This window comes from Scyliorhinus torazame, chromosome 3 (assembly GCF_047496885.1).
Source record: "Scyliorhinus torazame isolate Kashiwa2021f chromosome 3, sScyTor2.1, whole genome shotgun sequence".
In the NCBI taxonomy this organism is placed as follows: Eukaryota; Metazoa; Chordata; class Chondrichthyes; order Carcharhiniformes; family Scyliorhinidae; genus Scyliorhinus; species Scyliorhinus torazame.
The window spans coordinates 370,698,693-370,722,760 of record NC_092709.1 but is presented as its reverse complement, the minus strand read 5'-3'; the positions used below and the strand labels follow the sequence as shown (position 1 = coordinate 370,722,760).

General features: G+C 45.6%; 1 long non-coding RNA gene across 1 annotated transcript in view; it reads left to right on the top strand.

The window, feature by feature from the left end:
- Nucleotides 1–353: 353 nt before the first annotated feature.
- Nucleotides 354–24,068, top strand: part of LOC140409649 (uncharacterized) — a 129,198-nt gene continuing 105,483 nt past the window's right edge. Inside the window, exon 1 of the long non-coding RNA XR_011940454.1 lies at nt 354–476. This is a non-coding gene — a long non-coding RNA (uncharacterized lncRNA). The remainder of the gene's footprint in view (nt 477–24,068) is intronic.

The following is a 24,068-nucleotide window of genomic DNA, read 5'->3' as shown; positions in this document are numbered from 1 at the left end:
CAGAAAGCTGCTTTCCGCATGGACCATATGCTCCTTAGTATTAAGATGTTGGGCTCAGTTGACCCACTCAAAGAAGAGCATTGGCGCAATGACCAAAACAGTCCAAATTAGTTGATTCCTTCAATTTAATTTTCTGCAGAAATACTCCACATGACCACTAGGGGATGCCACTGGGAAAAGTGGCTGCAGCCAAGCGCTGTTAAAGGATTTTAAGGTCATTGTCGCCCCTGAGTGATATCAAATTCAAACAACCCCATTTAATTAAGGCAATCAGTTTTCAGAAAACAAATTGGTTTCATGCACTGAACCTATCTTGACCTTCGCTTTATGCCTATTCTTCCAGATGATTATAAATGGGAATGAGACCAGCCAGGTTTTAGATAACCTGAATCCTGACACCTTATATGATGTTTCCCTTACTGCCATCTACCCAGACAAGACGGAAAGTGACGAAGTCTCAGCCTCCGAGCGTACATGTAAGTCTGTAGTATATAAAAATCTCCATTAGTCTTTTCTACCCCCTTACCAATTATCTTCAAATATTGAAAAGAGGACAAAGTGACATGGAAAGCACATGCTGCATATTGTGATGTGCAGCAGAGTATAATGTCCTTCAGGATGGGCTGTGGGATTAGTATGTTCCCCTGGATACTCTGCTTCTGCTGCAGCAAAGTGAATCGATTGGCTTCATTGACTAGCCTGCTTGTGTCCAATATTCCTGGGCCATGCTGCACCTTCAGCCCGATAGAACTATAAATCCATAGAATTCCGACAGTGTAGAAGGAGGCCATTTGCCCCAGGGTGTCTGCACCGACCCTCTGAAAGACCACCCGATCTAGCCCCACTCCCCTGCCCAATCCTTGAGACCCCACCTAATCTGCACACCTGGGACTATTTAGCATGACCAATCCACCTAATCTGCACATCTGGGACTGTGGGAGGAAACTGGAGGACCCAGAGGAAACCCACGCAGACACGGAGAGAACATACAAACGCCACACAGACAATCTACCAAGGCAGGAATTGAACCCAGTTCTCTGGCGCTGTGAGGCAGCAGTGAAAACCCAACCCCTGAATAATCTATGCCTCCCTCAACTTGCCTCTTCTTTTATTTAAGGAACCCACTCCCCAACCGCTTATCTATTCATTATAGAAAAATGATTGGCCTCACCCCATTTCCCCATTACCTTGGCATAACTTGTCTGTACAAAGGTAAATAACAATCAATTTGTATTTATCTACCATATTTCAACAGTCTCAAGTAACTTTACTGGATGATATCAGCAGATTGCTAATCATTTAAGTTAAACTAGTGATGTTTGTTTTTATAGAACTTAAAAAAAATATTGCCCCTACCGTTTTGCTGAAGTCAGGTGAAAGGGGCGGAATGTGGCACAGTAACTCGCACTGGGACCGTGGCACTGAGAAGACAGAGTGGTGGTGGATGGAAAATTTTCTGACTGGAGACCAGTTACCAGCGGTGTACCAGTGCTGGGTCCTCTGCTATTTGTGATTTTTATCAATGACTTGGAGGAGGGGGCTGAAGGGTGGGTCAGTACATTTGCTGATGACACCAAGATTGGTGGAGTAGTGGATGAGGTGGAGGGCTGTTGTAGGCTGCAAAGAGACATTGATAGGATGCAGAGCTGGGCCGAAAAATGGCAGATGAAGTTTAACCCTGATAAGTGCGAGGTGATTCATTTTGGTAGAAAAAATTTAAATGTGGATTACAGGGTCAACAGCAGGGTTCTGAGGAATGTGGAGGAACAGAGAGATCTTGGGGTTCATGTCCACAGATCTCTGAAGGTTGCCACTCAAGTGGATAGAGCTGTGAAGAAGGCTTATAGTGTGTTTGATGCACGATCAATTGCACAAAGACCAGGTAGTTGCGAGCAGGTGGCGAGTACATGCCTGGTGAAGAGCGTGTTCGCCTTCTGTGTGTAGTGTTCCTTAAGGAGGTCCATTGCTTTTGTGTAATTTCTGGCGTCTTGGATCAACGGGAACACGCTGGAGCTCAGTCTGGAGTACAGGACGTTTATCTTCTGAGCCTCCGTTGGCTCGGAGTCCGCAGCCTTGATGTAAGCCTCGAAACATGCTAGCCAGTGAGTAAAGTCTTTTCTGGCGTCGGGCGAGTGCGGATCCAGCTGCAGGCGGTCGGGCTTAATTCTGATATCATTCTGTGGAAAGTCTGACTGTAATAAATTGATGCACGATCAATTGCACAAAGACGCAGATTGGGTACAACTGTGGCTTTATTACAGTCAGATGCGTGGCCTCCTGCTGCAGCTGGCGAAATGGCAGGGCACTGGAGGTCATGCATATTTAGACAGTTCTCTGTGGGCGGAGCCAGCCGGCAGGAGCTACCGGCGAACCTGCAGTGCAGGTCTACCTTACATCTCCTATTACAGTGGTTCACCACAGTGTTAGCGTTGATTAACAGGGGGCTCGAGTTTAATAGCCGCGGGGTTATGCTGCAACTATACATGACCCTAGTGAGACCACATTTGGAGTATTGTGTGCAGTTCTGGTCACCTTATTAAAGGAAGGATGTGGAAGCATTGGAATGGATGCAAAGGAGATTTACCAGGATGCTGCCTGGTTTGCAAGATAGGTCTTATGAGGAAAGGTTGAGGGAGCCAGGGCTTTTCTCTTTGGAGTGGAGGAGAATGAGAGGCGACTTAATAGAGGTTTCTAAGATGATGAGGGGGATAGATAGAGTGGACATTCAGAGACTATTTCCCCGGGTGGATGTAGCTGTTACAAGGGGGCATAACTATCAGGTTCAGGGTGGGAGATATAGGAGGGATGTCCGAGGTAGGTTCTTTACTCAGAGAGTGGTTAGGGTGTGGATTGGACTGCCTGCTATGATAGTAGAGTTGGACACTTTAGGAACTTTCAAGCGGTTATTGGACAGGCACATGGAGCAGCCTCCCCGAACAGAACATAGAACATACAGCACAGAACAGGCCCTTCGGCCCACGATGTTGTGCCAAACCTTTGTCCTAGATTAATCATAGATTATCATTGAATTTACAGTGCAGAAGGAGGCCATTCGGCCCTTTGAGTCTGCACCAGCTCTTGGAAAGAGCACCCTACCCAAACTCAACACCTCCACCCAACACCAAGGGCAATTTGGACATTAAGGGCAATTTATCATTAGCCAATTCACCTAACCCGCACAACTTTGGACTGTGGGAGGAAACCGGAGCACCCGGAGGAAACCCACGCAGACACGGGGAGGACGTGCAGACTCCGCACAGACAATGACCCAAGCCGGAATCGAACCTGGGACCATGGATCTGTGAAGCAATTGTGCTATCCACAATGCTACCGTGCTGCCCTTAAGAACAAATAAATCTACACTATATCATTTTCCCGTAATCCATGTACCTATCCAACAGCTGCTTGAAGGTCCCTAATGTTTCCGACTCAACTACTTCCACAGGCAGTGCATTCCATGCCCCCACTACTCTCTGGGTAAAGAACCTACCTCTGATATCCCTCCTATATCTTCCACCTTTCACCTTAAATTTATGTCCCCTTGTAATGGTGTGTTCCACCTGGGGAAAAAGTCTCTGACTGTCTACTCTATCTATTCCCCTGATCATCTTATAAACCTCTATCAAGTCGCCCCTCATCCTTCTCCGCTCTAATGAGAAAAGGCCTAGCACCCTCAACCTTTCCTCGTAAGACCTACTCTCCATTCCAGGCAACATCCTGGTAAATCTTCTTTGCACCTTTTCCAGAGCTTCCACATCCTTCCTAAAATGAGGCGACCAGAACTGTACACAGTACTCCAAATGTGGCCTTACCAAAGTTTTGTACAGCTGCATCATCACGGCTCTTAAATTCAATCCCTCTGTTAATGAACGCGAGCACACCATAGGCCTTCTTCACAGCTCTATCCACTTGAGTGGCAACTTTCAAAGATGTATGAACATAGACCCCAAGGTCTCTCTGCTCCTCCACAATGCCAAGAACTCTACCGTTAACCCTGTATTCCGCATTCATATTTGTCCTTCCAAAATGGACAACCTCACACTTTTCAGGGTTAAACTCCATCTGCCACTTCTCAGCCCAGCTCTGCATCCTATCTATGTCTCTTTGCAGCCGACAACAGCCCTCCTTACTATCCACAACTCCACCAATCTTCGTATCGTCTGCAAATTTACTGACCCACCCTTCAACTCCCTCATCCAAGTCATTAATGAAAATCACAAACAGCAGAGGACCCAGAACTGATCCCTGCGGCACACCACTGGTAACTGGGATCCAGGCTGAATATTTGCCATCCACCACCACTCTCTGACTTCTATCGGTTAGCCAGTTCGTTATCCAACTGGCCAAATTTCCCACTATCCCATGCCTCCTTACTTTGTGCAGAAGCCTACCATGGGGAACTTTATCAAATGCCTTACTAAAATCCATGTACACTACATCCACTGCTTTACCTTCATCCACATGCTTGGTCACCTCCTCAAAGAATTCAATAAGATTTGTAAGGCAAGACCTACCCCTCACAAATCCGTGCTGACTATCCCTAATCAAGCAGTGTCTTTCCAGATGCTCAGAAATCCTATCCTTCAGTACCCTTTCCATTACTTTGCCTACCACCGAAGTAAGACTAACTGGCCTGTAATTCCCAGGGTTATCCCTAGTTCCTTTTTTGAACAGGGGCACGACATTCGCCACTCTCCAATCCCCTGGTACCACCCCTGTTGACAGTGAGGACGAAAAGATAATTGCCAATGGCTCTGCAATTTCATCTCTTGCTTCCCATAGAATCCTTGGATATATCCCGTCAGGCCCGGGGGACTTGTCTATCCTCAAGTTTTTCAAAATGCCCAACACATCTTCCTTCCTAACAAGTATTTCCTCGAGCTTACCAATCTGTTTCACACTGTCCTCTCCAACAATATCGCCCCTCTCATTTGTAAATACAGAAGAAAAGTACTCATTCAAGACCTCTCCTATCTCTTCAGACTCAATACACAATCTCCCGCTACTGTCCTTGATCGGACCTACCCTCGCTCTAGTCATTCTCATATTTCTCACATATGTGTAAAAGGCCTTGGGGTTTTCCTTGATCCTACCTGCCAAAGATTGTTCATGCCCTCTCTTAGCTCTCCTAATCCCTTTCTTCAGTTCCCTCCTGGCTATCTTGTATCCCTCCAATGCCCTGTCTGAACCTTGTTTCCTCAGCCTTACATAAGTCACCTTTTTCCTCTTAACAAGACATTCAACCTCTCTTGTCAACCATGGTTCCCTCACTCGACCATCTCTTCCTTGCCTGACAGGGACATACATATCAAGGACACGTAGCACCTGTTCCTTGAACAAGTTCCACATTTCACTTGTGTCCTTCCCTGCCAGCCTATGTTCCCAACTTATGCACTTCAATTCTTGTCTGACAACATCGTATTTACCCTTCCCCCAATTGTAAACCTTGCCCTGTTGCACGTACCTATCCCTCTCCATTACTAAAGTGAAAGTCACAGAATTGTGGTCACTATCTCCAAAATGCTCCCCCACTAACAAATCTACCACTTGCCCTGGTTCATTACCCAGTACTAAATCCAATATTGCCCCTCCTCTGGTCGGACAATCTACATACTGTGTTAGAAAAGCTTCCTGGACACACTGCACAAACACCACCCCATCCAAACTATTTGATCTAAAGAGTTTCCACTCAATATTTGGGAAGTTAAAGTCGCCCATGACTACTACCCTATGACTTCTGCACCTTTCCAAAATCTGTTTCCCAATCTGTTCCTCCACATCTCTGCTACTATTGGGGGGCCTATAGAAAACTCCTAACAAGGTGACTGCTCCTTTCCTATTTCTGACTTCAACCCATACTACCTCAATAGGGTGATACTGCTCGAACTGCCTTTCTGCAGCTGTTATACTATCTCTAATTAATAATGCCACCCCCCCACCTCTTTTACCACCCTCCCTAATCTTATTGAAACAGAACAGGCGCCGGAATGTGGCGACTAGGGGCTTTTCACAGTAACTTCATTTGAAGCCTACTCATGACAATAAGCGATTTTCATCTTTCATCTTTTCATCACACCACAATGACAGGGAGTGGGATAGCTCGATCTTGGTTTGGGACAACGCTCGGCACAACATCGAAGCCCAAGGGCCTGTTCTCTGCTGTACTGTTCTATGTTCTATGAGGAGCCGGGTTCAAATCCCGGCCCTGAGTCACTGTCCGTGTGGAGTTTGCACATTCTCCCCATGTCTGAGTGGGTTTCACCCCCACAACCCAAAGATGTGCAGGTTAGGTGGATTGGCCACGCTAAATTCTCACTTAATTGGAAATAAACAATAATTGGATACTTGAAAATGTTTATACAAAGTCAGTAAGGTGACAGGGAAAAGACAATCAACTCTCATAAACCTGCCCGTATTTTATGGAATGTTACCCTATTGATTCACAATATTCCTCAACCTTCATTCTCCAATGAAACACATATTTTTGGGGACCTGCTTCTACTGTTGAGCTTAGTGACACTTTGCAGTAACTTACTTCAATCACTTTCCGCCACCCCCAATCCATGACCCCGACATGTGAAGTCGCTCTACTTTATTCCAGTGTCCAACATTTCAGCTTGCATCTCCTTCATTTAGCCTTGATGTCTTGCTGATCTCTCTGTCCTTGATCAGCGTTATTCCAATGGAGCTTGACGAACACCGCCTCAACTTTCGATGAGGCGCATTATAGAATCCTGGACTCAACACCGTGTTTCACAATTTTACATCATTATCTCAGGCCCCATTTTGGTTCCTTTTCCTTTGCAAAGTTTTGATTTTAACCCTTTTTTCTCCTGTTTCTGCTTTGAGACAGCAGCTGTTCATCATTCTGCGATTCACACCTCCTCTGGTCACATCTTGTCCCATTCGCCACATTGACAACTCTTTTGTCATTTAATTTCTCCTGCCTTCCACCCTGTGACAGACCTTCCCACTATTTTTAATCACCTCCCATCTGCTTAAAACGTGTTGACATTTTTTTCTCCCTCGTCAGGTGTTGCCAGACCAGCTGAGCATTTTCAGCATTTTTTGTTTTTATATCACTTTTACCTTGTCTTTTGTGGGGGATACATTTTTTGTTGAATTTTCATACCGTGCAACAGCAGAAATAAACCCTGTTTATGTCAACCTTTCCCACAGTTAACAGTTCAGTGGGACCCTCAACCTGGGATGATCGCCCAGGCTGATTATGGGTGGGGATTTCAACACGGTTATTGATCCAGGCATGGACCAGTCATGTTCGAGAACGGGCAAGGTGCCAGCAATGGCAAAGGAGCTGAAAGGGTTCATGGAGCAGATAGTTGGGCGGGGGGGGGGGGGGGGGGGGGGGGGGGGGGGGGGGTTGGACCTTGCTCCGCACTGGGTGGAGCTGCAGGTCAGTATGGATAGTAAGCAGCTCCCGCACTGGAGATTGGATGTGGGGCTGTTGGCGGACAAAGTGGTCTGCGAGAGGTTGGGGAAGTGCATGCTGAACTACCTGCAGGTAAACGATACGGGGGACGTCTCAGCAGCGGTGGTCTGGAAAGCGCTGAAGGCGGTGGTGAGAGGGAAGCTGATCTCGATCCGGGCTGACAGGGACAGGACGGATAGGGCAGAAACGGACCGACTGGTAAGAGAGATCCTATGAGTGCACAGGAGTTATGCGGAGGCTCCAGAGGCGGGGCTATTGAGGGAACGCCGGAGGCTGCAGGCGGAATTTAGTTTGTTAACTACAGGAAGGGCAGTGGAGCAGCTCAGGAAGGTGAAGGGAGCGGTGTACGAGCACGGGGTAAAGGCCAGAAGGTTGCTTGCACAGCAGCTCAGAAAGAGGGAGGCAGCTAGGGAAATCGGGAAAGTGGTTGACGGGGATGGGAACTTAGTTGGGGATTCGGAGGGGGTGAGCAAGAACTTTCGGGACTTTTACAGTAGGTTGTATAGACCGGAACCTCCTGGAGGCCGGAGGGGATGAGGCACTTTTTGGATGGGCTGACTTTCCCGAAGGTGGACGGGGAGCTGGTTGGGGGCCCCGGTCGGGCTGGAGGAGATTAGGGTTCATGGAGCAGATGGGAGGGGGGGGGGGGGGGGGGCGGGGGGGCGCGTGGAGATTTGGCAGCCGAGAGCCAGGGAATTTTCTTTCTTCTCTCACGTTCACAAGATGTATTCCCGGATAGATTTCTTTGTTGTGGGCAGGGCCCTGTTGGCGAGGGAGGTGGAATCCAGGAGGAGAAAGAGGCGGATGTGCAGGCCTTTGCTTCCCTGATAGTGCGGAGGCGGAGATTGCTGACATGGAGGGATTCAAAGCCCCCGAAATTGGAGACCTGGCTTTCACATGGCTGGCTTCCTCTGTCTGGAAAAAATGAAGTTCGCCATGAGAGGGTCTCCGTTAGGGTTCTCCCGGAGGTGGCAAGCGTTTGTCGACTTCCTCGCAGGGAATTAAACGTCAGAATAGTGGGGGGGGGGGGGGCGGATTAGGTTAGTGTAGCGTAGGGGGGAAAGTTAGGTTAGTGTAGCGTAGGGGGTAGGTTAGGTTAGCGTAGCGTCGGGGGTAAGTTAGGTTAGTGTAGCGTAGGGGGGTAAGTTAGGTTAGTGTAGCGTAGGGGGTAAGTTAGGTTAGTGTAGCGTAGGGGTAAGTTAAGTTAGTGTAGCGTAGGGGGGTAAGTTAGGTTAGTGTAGCGTAGGGGGTAAGTTAGGTTAGTGTAGCGTAGGGGGTAAGTTAAGTTAGTGTAGCGTAGGGGGGTAAGTTAGGTTAGTCTAGCGTAGGGGGGTAAGTTAGGTTAGTGTAGCGTAGGGGGTAAGTTAAGTTAGTGTAGCGTAGGGGGGTAAGTTAGGTTAGTGTAGCGTAGGGGGTAAGTTAGGTTAGTGTAGCGTAGGGGGGTAAGTTAGGTTAGTGTAGCATAGGGGGGTAAGTTAGGTTAGTGTAGCGTAGGGGGGTATATTAGGTTAGTGTAGCATAGGGGGTAAGTTAGGTTAGTGTAGCGTAGGGGGGTAAGTTAGGTTAGTGTAGTGTAGAGGGGGAAGTAATGGCAGGACCTGCGCGAGAGAGTGGCGTAATTTGAAATCTGTAGATATTTAACTTTCTTGTTATTTAAACATTTAAACTGTGATTTTGTTTCTGTTAAACTGCTAAGAATTGACCTCAACAAAACATTTATTAAAAAAAAGATATAGACTGACACGAACCGTTACTCACAGAAACAGACTGACACTGACTTTATTGACTGACACTGATGGATACTGGCCTTTACTGACAGGGATAGTCTGACACTGATGGTTACTCACTGACACTGACCGTTACTGACAGATACAGACTGACACTGACCGTTACTGACAGATATAGACTGATACTGACAGTTACTGACAGATACAGATTGACACTGACCGTTACTGATAGATACAGACTGACACTGACCGTTACTGACAGATATAGACTGACACTGACCATTACTGACAGATACAGACTGACACTGACCGTTACTGATAGATACAGACTGACACTGACCGTTACTGACTGATACAGGCTGACACTGACCATTACTGATAGATACAGACTGACTCTGACCATTACTGACAGATACAGACTGACACCGACCGTTACTAACAGATATAGACCGACACTGATCGTTACTGACAGATATAGACTGACACTGACCGTAACTGACAGATATAGACTGACACTGACCGTTACTGACAGATATAGACTGACACTGACCGTTACTGAAAGATATTGTCTGACACTGACCGTTACTGACAGGGATAGACTGACACTGACCGTTACTGACAGATATAGACTGACACTGACCATTACTGACAGATATAGACTGACACTGACAGTTACTGAAAGATATTGTCTGACACTGACAGATATAGACTGACACTGACCGTTACTGGTAGATACATACTGACTCTGACCGTTAGTGATAGATATCGGCTGACACTGCCCATTACTGACAGGGATAGACTGACACTGACCGTTACTGACATAGATAGACTGACACTGACCGTTACTGACAGATATAGACTGACACTGACGGTTACTGATTGACACTAACCGTGAATGACAGATATAGACTGACACTGACCGTTACTGACAGAGACAGACTGACACTGACCGTTACTGACAGATATAGACTGACACTGACCGTTACTGACAGAGACAGACTGACACTAACCGTTACTGACAGATATGGTCTGACACTGATCGTTACTAACTGATACAGACTGACACTGACCGTTACTGACAGAGACAGACTGACACTGACCGTTACTGATAGATACAGACTGACACTGACCGTTACTGATTGACACTAACCGTGAATGACAGATATAGACTGACACTGACCGTTACTGACGGACACAGACCGTTACTGACAGGTACAGACTGACACTGACCGTTACTGACGGACACAGACTGACACTGACCGTTACTGACAGGTACAGACTGACACTGACCGTTACTGACAGAGACAGACTGACACTGACCGTTACTGATTGACACTAACCGTGAATGACAGATATAGACTGACACTGACCGTTACTGACAGGTACAGACTGACACTGACCGTTACTGACAGATACAGACTGACACTGACCGTTACTGACAGGTACAGACTGACACTGACCGTTACTGACAGATACAGACTGACACTGACCGTTACTGACAGATACAGACTGACACTGACCGTTACTGACAGATACAGACTGACACTGACCGTTACTGACGGACACAGACTGACACTGACCGTTACTGACAGATACAGACTGACACTGACCGTTACTGACAGATACAGACTGACACTGACCGTTACTGACAGATACAGACTGACACTGACCGTTACTGACAGGTACAGACTGACACTGACCGTTACTGATTGACACTGACCGTTACTGACAGATATAGATTAACACTGACCGTCACTGACAGATACAGACTGACACTGACCGTGTCACACGGGAGGGTTTAAACTAGTATGGCAGGGGGGTGGGCACGGGAGCAATAGGTCAGAAGGTGAGAGCATTGAGGGAGAACTAGGGAATAGGGACAGTGGGGCTCTGAGGCAGAGCAGACGGGGAGAAGTTGCTGAACACATCGGGTCTGGTGGCCTGAAGTGCATATGTTTTAATGCAAGGAGCATTACGGGTAAGGCAGATGAACTTAGAGCTTGGATTAGTACTTGGAACTATGATGTTGTTGCCATTACAGAGACCTTGTTGAGGGAAGGGCAGGATTGGCAGCTAAACGTTCCAGGATTTAGATGTTTCAGGCGGGATAGAGGGGGATGTAAAAGGGGAGGCAGAGTTGCGCTACTGGTTCGGGAGAATATCACAGCTGTACTGCGAGAGGACACCTCAGAGGGCAGTGAGGCTATATGGGTAGAGATCAGGAATAAGAAGGGTGCAGTCACAATGTTGGGGGTATACTACAGGCCTCCTAACAGCCAGCGGGAGATAGAGGAGCAGATTGGTAGACAGATTTTGGAAAAGAGTAAAAACAATAGGGTTGTGGTGATGGGAGACTTCAACTTCCCCAATATTGACTGGGACTCACTTAGTGCCAGGGGCTTAGACGGGGTGGAGTTTGTAAGGAGCATCCAGGAGGGCTTCTTAAAACAATATGCAGACAGTCCAACTAGGTAAGGGGCGGTACTGGACCTGGTATTGGGGAATCAGCCCGGCCAGGTGGTAGATGTTTCAGTCGGGGAGCATTTCAGTAACAGTGACCACAATTCAGTAAGTTTTAAAGTACTGGTGGACAAGGATAAGAGTGGTCCGAGGATGAATGTGCTAAATTGGGGGAAGGCTAATTATAACAATATTAGGCGGGAACTGAAGAACATAGATTGGGGGCGGATATTTGAGGGCAAATCAACATCTGACATGTGGGAGGCTTTCAAGTGGCAGTTGAAAGGAATACAGGACCGGCATGTTCCTGTGAGGAAGAAAGATAAATACGGCAATTTTCGGGAACCTTGGATGACGAGTGATATTATAGGCCTCGTCAAAAAGAAAAAGGAGGCATTTGTCAGGGCTAAAAGGCTGGGAACAGACGAAGCCTGCGTGGAATCATAGAAGAATCATAGAAGTTTACAGCATGGAAACAGGCCCTTCGGCCCAACCAGTCCATGCCGCCCAGTTTTTTACCATTAAGCTAGTCCCAGTTGCCCGCACTTGGCCCATAACCCTCTATACCCATCTTACCCATGTAACCATCTAAATGCTTTTTGAAAATAGAATATAAGGAAAGTAGGAAGGAACTTAAGCAAGGAGTCAGGAGGGCTAGAAGGGGTCACGAAAAGTCATTGGCAAATAGGGGTAAGGAAAATCCCAAGGCATTTTACACGTACATAAAAAGCAAGAGGGTAGCCAGGGAAAGGGTTGGCCCACTGAAGGATAGGCAAGGGAATCTATGTGTGGAGACAGAGGAAATGAGCGAAGTACTAAATGAATACTTTGCATCAGTATTCACCAAAGAGCAGGAATTGGTAGATGTTGAGTCTGGAGAAGGGGGTGTAGATAGCCTGGGTCACATTGTGATCCAAAAAGACGAGGTGTTGGGCGTCTTAAAAAATATTAAGGTAGATAAGTCCCCAGGGCCTGATGGGATCTACCCCAGAATACTGAAGGAGGCTGGAGAGGAAATTGCTGAGGCCTTGACAGAAATCTTTGGATCCTCGCTGTCTTGAGGGGATGTCCCGGAGGACTGGAGAATAGCCAATGTTGTTCCTCTGTTTAAGAAGGTTAGCAAGGATAATCCCGGGAACTACAGGCCGGTGAGCCTTACTTCAGTGGTAGGGAAATTACTGGAGAGAATTCTTCGAGACAGGATCTACTCCCATTTGGAAGCAAATGGACGTATTAGTGAGAGGCAGCACGGTTTTGTGAAGGGGAGGTCGTGTCTCACTAACTTGATAGAGTTTTTCGAGGAGGTCACTAAGATGATTGATGCAGGTAGGGCAGTCGATGTTGTCTGTATGGACTTCAGTAAGGCCTTTGACAAGGTCCCTCATGGTAGACTAGTACAAAAGGTGAAGTCACACGGGATCAGGGGTGAGCTGGCAATATGGATACAGAACTGGCTAGGCCATAGAAGGCAGAGAGTAGCAATGGAGGGATGCTTTTCTAATTGGAGGGCTGTGACCAGTGGTGTTCCACAGGGATCAGAGCTGGGACCTTTGCTCTTTGTAGTATATATAAATGATTTGGAGGAAAATGTAACTGGTCTGATTAGTAAGTTTGTAGACGACACAAAGGTTGGTGGAATTGCGGATAGCGATGAGGACTGTCGGAGGATACAGCAGGATTTAGATTGTCTGGAGACTTGGGTGGAGAGATGGCAGATGGAGTTTAATCCGGACAAATGTGAGGTAATGCATTTTGGAAGGTCTAATGCAGGTAGGGAATATACAGTGAATGGTAGAACCCTCAAGAGTATTGAAAGTCAAAGAGATCTAGGAGTACAGGTCCACAGGTCATTGAAAGGGGCAACACAGGTGGAGAAGGTAGTCAAGAAGGCATACGGCATGCTTGCCTTCATTGGCCGGGGCATTGAGTATAAGAATTGGCAAGTCATGTTGCAGCTGTATAGAACCTTAGTTAGGCCACACTTGGAGAAGAGTGTTCAATTCTGGTCACCACACTACCAGAAGGATGTGGAGGCTTTAGAGAGGGTGCAGAAGAGATTTACCAGAATGTTGCCTGGTATGGAGGGCATTAGCTATGAGGAGCGATTGAATAAACTCGGTTTGTTCTCACTGGAACGAAGGAGGTTGAGGGGAGACCTGATAGAGGTATACAAAATTATGAGGGGCATAGACAGAGTGGATAGTCAGAGGCTTTTCCCCAGGGTAGAGGGGTCAATTACTAGGGGGCATAGGTTTAAGGTGAGAGGGGCAAGGTTTAGAGTAGATGTACGAGGCAAGTTTTTTACGCAGAGGGTAGTGGGTGCCTGGAACTCGCTACCGGAGGAGGTAGTGGAAGCAGGGACGATAGGGACATTTAAGGGGCATCTTGACAAATATATGAATAGTATGGGAATAGAAGGATACGGACCCAGGAAGTGTAGAAGATTGTAGTTTAGTCGGGCAGCATGGTCGGCACGGGCTTGGAGGGCCGAAGGGCCTGTTCCTGTGCTGTACATTTCTTTGTTCTTTGTTCTTTGTACTGATAGATACAGACTGACTCTGACCGTTACTGATAGATACAGACTGACACTGACCGTTACTGACAGATACAGACTGACACTGACCGTTACTGATAGATACAGATTGACTCTGACCATTACTGATAGATACAGACTGACTCTGACCGTTACTGACAGATATAGACTGACACTGACCGTTACTGACAGATACAGACTGACACTGACCGTTACTGACAGATATAGACTGACACTGACAGTTCCTGATAGATACAGACTGACTCTGACAGTTACTGATAACTATAGACTGACACTAACCGTTAATGACAGATACAGACTGACACTAACCGTTACTGACAGATATAGACTGACACTGACCATTACTGAAAGATATTGTCTGACACTGGCCATTACTGACTGACACTGACCGTTACTGATAGATACAGACTGACTCTGACCGTTACTGATAGATACAGACTGACTCTGACCGTTACTGATAGATACAGACTGACACTGACCGTTACTGACTGATACAGACTGACACTGACCGTTACTGATCGATACAGACTACTCTGACCATTACTGACAGATACAGACTGACACCGACCGTTACTAACAGATATAGACCGACACTGATCGTTACTGACAGATATAGACTGACACTGACCGTAACTGACAGATATAGACTGACACTGACCGTAACTGACAGATATAGACTGACACTGACCGTTACTGACAGATACAGACTGACACTGACAGTTACTTACAGATATAGACTGACACTGACCGTTACTGATTGACACTAACCATTAATGACAGATATAGACTGACACTGACCGTTACTGACAGATATAGACTGACACTGACCGTTACTGACAGATATAGACTGACACTGACCGTTACTGACAGAAATAGACTGACACTGACCGTTACTGTCAGATATAGACTGACACTGACCGTTACTGACAAATATCGACTGACACTGACCGTTCCGGCATATATAGACTGACACTAACCATTAATGACAGATATAGACTGACACTGACCGTTACTGACAGATATAGACTGACACTGACCGTTACTGACAGATATAGACTGACACTGACCGTTACTGACAGATATAGACTGACACTGACCGTTACTGACAGAAATAGACTGACACTGACCGTTACTGTCAGATATAGACTGACACTGACCGTTACTGACAAATATCGACTGACACTGACCGTTCCGGCATATATAGACTGACACTAACCATTAATGACAGATATAGACTGACACTGACCGTTACTGACAGATATAGACTGACACTGACCGTTACTGACAGATATAGACTGACACTGACCGTTACTGACAGAAATAGACTGACACTGACCGTTACTGTCAGATATAGACTGACACTGACCATTACTGACAAATATCGACTGACACTGACCGTTCCGGCAGATATAGACTGACACTGACCGTTACTGACAGATGTAGACTGACACTGACCATTACTGACTGACGCTGACTGTTACTGACAGATACAGACTGACACTGACCGTTACTGACAGGTATACACGGACAATGACCATTACTGAGAGACATTGACCGTTACTGACAGATATAGAGTGACACTGACCGTTACTGACAGGAATACACGGACAATGACCATTACTGACAGACACTGACCGTTACTGACAGATATACACGGACAGTGACCATTACTGACAGACACTGACCGTTACTGACAGATATAGAGTGACACTGACCGTTACTGAGACATACAGACTGCCACTGATCGTTGCATGGAACATAGAACATAGAACATTACAGCGCAATCCAGGCCCTCTGGCCCTCACTGTTGCGCCGACCTAGGAAACCACTCTAAAGCCCATCTACACTATTCCCTTATTGTCCATATGTCTATCCAATGACCATTTGAATGTCCTTAGTGTTGACGAGTCCACTACTGTTGCAGGCAGGGCATTCCACGCCCTTACTGCTCTCTGAGTGAAGAACCTACCTCTGACGTCTGTCTTATATCTGTCTCCCCTCAATTTAAAGGTATGTCCCCTCATGCTAGACATCACCATCCGAGGAAAAAGAGTCTCACTGTCCACCCTATCCAATCCTCTGATTATCTAGTATGCCTCAATTAAGTCACCTCTTAACCTTCTTCTCTCTAACGAAAACAGCCTCAAGTCCCTCAGTCTTTCCTCATAAGATCTTCCCTCCATACCAGGCAACATTCTGGTAAATCTCCTCTGCACCTTTTCCAATACTTCCACATCCTTCCTATAATGCGGCGACCAGAATTGCACACAATACTCCAAATGCAGCCTCACCAGAGTGTTGTATAGCTGCAACATGACCTCATGGCTCCTAAACTCAATCCCGCTACCAATAAAAGCTAACACACCGTACGCCTTCTTAACAACCCTCTCAACCTGGGTGGCAACTTTCAGGGATCTATATACATGGACACCGAGATCTCTCTGCTCATCCACACTGCCAAGAATCTTAACATTAGCCCAGTACTCAGTCTTCCTGTTATTCCTTCCAAAATGAATCACCTCACACTTTTCTGCATTAAACTCCATTTGCCACCTCTCAGCCCAGCGCTGCAGCTTATCTATGTCCCTCTGTAACCTGCAACATCCTTCTGCACGGTCCACAACTCCACCGACTTTAGTGTAATCTGCAAATTTACTCACCCATCCTTCTACGCCCGCCTCCAGGTCATTTATAAAAATGACAAACAGCAGTGGCCCAAAAACAGATCCTTGTGGTACGCCACTAGTAACTGGACTCCAGTCTGAACATTTCCCATCAACCACCACCCTTTGTCTTCTTGCAGCTAGCCAATTTCTGATCCAAACTGCTAAATCTCCCTGAATCCCATGCCTCCGTATTTTCTGCAGTAGCCTACCATGGGGAACCTTATCAAACGCTTTACTAAAATCCACCACATCAACTGCTTTACCCTCATCCACCTGTTTGGTCACCTTCTCAAAGAACTCAATAAGGTTTGTGAGGCATGACCTACCCTTCACAAAACCGTGTTGACTATCTTGAATCAAATTATTCCTTTCCAGATGATTATACATCCTATCTCTTATAAACCTTTCCAAGATTTTTCCCACAACAGAAGTAAGGTTCACTGGTCTATAGTTACCGGGGTTATCTTTGTTGAACAAGGGGACAACATTTGCTATCCTCCAGTCTTCTGGCACTATTCCTGTAGACAAAGATGCCTTAAAGATCAAAGCCAAAGGCTCAGCAATCTCCTCCCTAGCTTCCCAGAGAATCCTAGGATAAATCCCATCCAGCCCAGGTGACTAATCTATTTTCACACTTTCCAGAATTGCTATCACCTCCTCCTTATGAACCTCAAGCCCTTCTAGTCTAGAAGCCTGGATCTCAGTATTCTCCTCGACAACATTGTCTTTTTCCTGTGTGAATATGGACGTAAAATATTCATTTAGCACCTCTCCTATCTCCTCGGACTCCAAGCACAACTTCCCGCTACTGTCCTTGACTGGCCCTACTCTTATCCTAGTCATTCTTTTATTCCTGACATATCTACAGAAAGTTTAGGGTTATCCTTGATCCTACCTGCCAAAGACTTCTCATGTCCCATCCTGGCTCTTCTTAGCTCTTCTTTAGGTCCTTCCTAGCTAACTTGTAACTCTCGAGCGCCCTAACTGAACCTTCATGTCTCATCTTTACATAAGTCTCCTTCTTCCACTTGACAAGTGTTTTGACTGCTTTTGACTGCTTTAGACTAACACTGACCGTTACTGACACATATAGACGGACACTGACCGTTACTGATAGATATAGACTGACTCTGACCGTTACTGATAGATACAGACTGACACTGACTGTTACTGACTGATACAGACTGATACTGGCCGTTACTGACAGATATAGACTGACACTGACCATTACTGACTGACACAGACAGTTACTGACAGATATTGTCTGACACTGACCGATACTGAGAGATATAGACAGACACTGACCGTTCCTGATAGAGAGGGACTGACACTGACCATTAGTGACAGATGTAGATTGACACTGACCATTACTGATAGATACAGACTGACACTGACCGTTACTGACAGATATTGTCTGACACTGACCGTTACTGACAGATATAGTCTGACACTGACCGTTACTGATAGATTTTGACTGACACTGACCGTTAGTGACAGATATAGACTGATACTGACCGTTACTGACTGACACTGACCATTACGTATAGATACAGACAGACACTGACCATTGCTGACTGACATGAACTGTTAATGACAAGTATAGACTGACACCGACCATTACTGACTGACACTGACAGTTACTGACAGATATAGACTGACACTGACAGTTCCTGATTGAGAGGGACTGACACAGCCCGTTAGTGACAGATATAGACTGACACGGACCGTTACTGATTAACACTATCTGTTACTGACAGATATAGGCTGACACTGACCGTTACTGATAGATATAGACTGACTCTGACCGTTACTGATAGATACAGACTGACACTGACTGTTACTGACTGATACAGACTGACACTGACCGTTACTGACAGATATAGACTGACACTGACCATTACTGACTGACACAGACAGTTACTGACAGATATTGTCTGACACTGACCGATATAGACTGACACTGACCGTTCCTGATAGAGAGGGACTGACACTGACCATTAGTGACAGATGTAGACTGACACTGACCGTTACTCATAGATACAGACTGACACTGACCGTTACTGACAGATATTGTCTGACACTGACCGTTACTGACAGATATTGTCTGACACTGACCGTTACTGATAGATTTTGACTGACACTGACCGTTAGTGACAGATATTGACTGATACTGACCGTTACTGACTGACACTGACCATTACTTATAGATACAGACAGACACTGATCATTGCTGACTGACATGAACTGTTAATGACAAGTATAGACTGACACCGACCATTACTGACTGACACTGACAGTTACTGACAGATATAGACTGACACTGACAGTTCCTGATTGAGAGGGACTGACACAGCCCGTTCGTGATAGATATAGACTGACACTGACCGTTACTGATTAACACGATCTGTTACTGACAGATATAGGCTGACACTGACTGTTACTGACAGATATAGTCTGACACTGACTATTACTGACTGACACTGACCATTACTGACAGATATAGACTGAAACTGACCGTTACTGATAAATATAGACTATTACTGACAGATATATATTGATACTGACCGTTACTGACAGATATAAACTGACACTGACGATTACAGACAGATATAGACTGACACTGACCGTTAGTAACAGATACATAGAACATACAGTGCAGAAGGAGGCCATTTGGCCCATCGAGTCTGCACCGACCCACATAAGCCCTCACTTCCACCCTATCCCCATAACCCACCCCCTCCTAATCAGAGCATCAATCAGTATCTTCACTCGAGAGGGGAAAAGATGGTAGAGTTGTAAAAGTAAAAAACATAACACAACGTCGCTGAGAAAGTATGTTAAGATCAATTGAAAATGAAGTTGCTGGATCATCCTGGAGTATTATCTCAAATCAGTGGTGTCTGTTGCATCTGGATACTGAGTTTCTCCAAGAATGCTTGTCAAAGTTAAATAATTTGAGGCACATATGGTCCAGAACAACGCCCAATGCTGGTTAGGTACTGGTCTCCAACAAATTCCAGCTTCAACAAACATTCAAATTCAACTTACTGGATGGACTTTTATCCCTTCTCACCCAGACTGAAAAGCATTATACAGCAGAGCTAAATGGAGGAGCAACAAATATGTTTTTCCTTTCAGATCACAATTCACTTGTACCGTCAGTAGTCCTACCACACTCCTTTGCTTGAAGGGGCAAACTTAAATTAAATTAATAGACTGACACTGACCGTTACTGAAAGAGAGGGACTGACACTGACCGTTAGTGATAGATAAAGATTGATACTGACAAATATAGACTGACACTGCCGATTGCTGACAGAAATAGACCAACACTGACTATTACTGACAGATATAGACTGACTCACACCGTTACTGACTGACACTGACCATTACTGACAGGTATAGACTGAAACTGACCATTACTGACAGATATGGACTGACACTGACCGTTACGGACAGACACAGACTGACACTGCCCGCTCCTGATAAATATAGACTTACATTGACACCGTTACTGACTGATACTGATAGATATAGACTGAAACTCACCGTTACTGATGAATATAGGCTGATACTGAGCATTACTGACAGATATAGACTGACACTGACTGTTACTGACACATATGGACTGACACTGACAGTTACTGACAGATATAGACTGACACTCACCGTTACTGATAAATATAGACTGACACTGACCGTTACTTACAGATACAGACTGAGACTGACCGTTACTGACTGACACTGACCGATATTGACTGACACTGACCGCTACTGACAGATATAGACTGACACTGACAGATATAGACTGACAATAACCATTCCTGACTTAGTTACCGTTACTGCCAGATACAGACTGACACTGACCGTTACTGACTGACACTGACCATTATTGATTGACACTGACTGTTACTGACAGATACAGACGTGCACTTACCATTACTGACTGACACTGACCATTACTGACAGATATAGAGTGACGCTGACCATTACCAACAGATATTGCCTGCGACTGACCATTACTGACTGACATTGACCGTTAGTCATAGATATAGACTGACACTGACCGTTACTGACACATATAGGCTGACACTGACCGTTACTGACAGATACAGACTGACACTCACCGTTACTGAAAGGTATCGATTGACGCGGACCGTTACTGACAGATATACTCTGACACTCACCATTACTGATAAATATAGACTGACACTGACCGTTACTTACAGATACAGACTGAGACTGACCGTTACTGACTGACACTGACCGATATTGACTGACACTGACCGCTACTGACAGATATAGACTGACACTGACAGATATAGACTGACAATAACCATTCCTGACTTAGTTACCGTTACTGCCAGATACAGACTGACACTGACCGTTACTGACTGACACTGACCATTATTGATTGACACTGACTGTTACTGACAGATACAGACGTGCACTTACCATTACTGACTGACACTGACCATTACTGACAGATATAGAGTGACGCTGACCATTACCAACAGATATTGCCTGCGACTGACCATTACTGACTGACATTGACCGTTAGTCATAGATATAGACTGACACTGACCGTTACTGACACATATAGGCTGACACTGACCGTTACTGACAGATACAGACTGACACTCACCGTTACTGAAAGGTATCGATTGACGCGGACCGTTACTGACAGATATACTCTGACACTCACCATTACTGATAAATATAGACTGACACTGACCGTTGTTTACAGATACAGACTGACACTGACCGTTACAGACATATATAGTCTGACACTGACCATTACTAACAGACACTGACTGTTACTGACAAATATAGACTGACACTGACCGTTCCTGATAGAGAGGGACTGACACTGACCGTTAGTGACAGATATAGACTGACACTGACCGTTAGAGACAGATGTAGATCAGAGATCATAGAATTTACACTGCAGAAGGTGTAGACAGACACTGACCATTACTTACAGTGATAGACTGACACTGTCAGTTACTGACAAATATACATTGATACTGACCGTTACTGACAAATATAGACTGACACTGTGGATTACTGACAGATATAGACCGATACTGACTATTACTGACAGATATAGACTGACACACACCGTTACTGACTGACACTGACCATTACTGACAGGTATAGACTGAAACTGACCATTACTGACAGATATGGACTGACACTGACCGTTACTGAAAGACACAGACTGACACTGCCCGTTACTGATAAATATAGACTGACATTGACACCGTTACTGACTGATACTGATAGATATAGACTAAAACTCACCATTACTGACAAATATAGACTGATACTGACCGTGACTGACAGATACAGACTGACACTGACCGTTACTGACAGATATAGACTGACGCTGATCGTTACTGACAGATACAAACTGACAGTAACTGATCCTGACTGAGTTACCGTTACTGCCAGATGCAGACTGACACTGACCGTTACTGACTGACACTGACCGTTACTGACAGATATTGACTGACACTGACCGGTACTGACAGACACTGACCGTTACTGACAGATATAGACTGACACTGACCGTTACTGACTGACACTGACTGTTAGTGACAGATATAGACTGATACTGACCGTTACTGACTGATACTGACCATTACTTATAGATACAGACAGACACTGATCATTGCTGACTGACATGAACTGTTAATGACAAGTATAGACTGACACCGACCATTACTGACTGACACTGACAGTTACTGACAGATATAGACTGACACTGACCGTTACTGATTAACACGATCTGTTACTGACAGATATAGGCTGATACTGACTGTTACTGACAGATATAGTCTGACACTGACTGACACTGACCATCACTGACAGATATTGGCTGACACTGACAGTTACTGACAGGTATAGACTGACACTGACCGTTACTGATTGACACTGACCGTTATTGACAGATATAGACTGACACTGACCGTTACTGACACATATAGACTGACACTGACCGTTACTGACAGATATAGACTGACACTGACCGTTACTGACAGATATAGAGTGACGCTGACCATTACCAACAGATATTGACTGCGACTGACCATTACTGACTGACATTGACCGTTAGTCATAGATATAGACTGACACTGACCGTTACTGACACATATAGGCTGACACTGACCGTTACTGACAGATACAGACTGACACTCACCGTGACTGAAAGGTATCGATTGACGCGGACCGTTACTGACAGATATACTCTGACACTCACCATTACTGATAAATATAGACTGACACTGACCGTTGCTCACAGATACAGACTGACACTGACCGTTACAGACATATATAGTCTGACCCTGACCATTACTAACAGACACTGACTGTTACTGACAAATATAGACTGACACTGACCGTTCCTGATAGAGAGGGACTGACACTGACCGTTAGTGACAGATATAGACTGACACTGACCGTTAGTGACAGATGTAGATCATAGATCATAGAATTTACACTGCAGAAGGTGTAGACAGACACTGACCATTACTGACAGATATAGACTGACACTGATCATTACTGACAGATACAGACTGACAGTAACTGATCCTGACTGAGTTACCGTTACAGCCAGATTCAGACTGACACTGACCGTGACTGGCAGACACTGACCGTTACTGACAGATAAAGACTGACACTGACCGTTACTGACTGACACTGACCGTTTGTGATAGATATAGACTGATACTGACCGTAACTGACAGATATAGACTGACACTGACCGTAACTGACAGATACAGACTGACACTCACCGTTACTGACAGGTATCGATTAACGCGGATCGTTACTGACTGACACTGACCGTTAGTGACAGGTGTTGACTGACACTGACCGTTACTGACAGATATAGTCTGACACTGACCATTACTGACAGATATAGACTGACACTGACCGTTGGGTACTGAAGGATAGGATTTCTGAGCATCTGGAAAGACACTGCTTGATTAGGGATAGTCAGCACGGATTTGTGAGGGGTAGGTCTTGCCTTACAAATCTTATTGAATTCTTTGAGGAGGTGACCAAGCATGTGGATGAAGGTAAAGCAGTGGATGTAGTGTACATGGATTTTAGTAAGGCATTTGATAAGGTTACCCATGGTAGGCTTCTGCAGAAATTAAGGAGGCATGGGACAATGGGAAATTTGGCCAGTTGGATAACAAACTGGC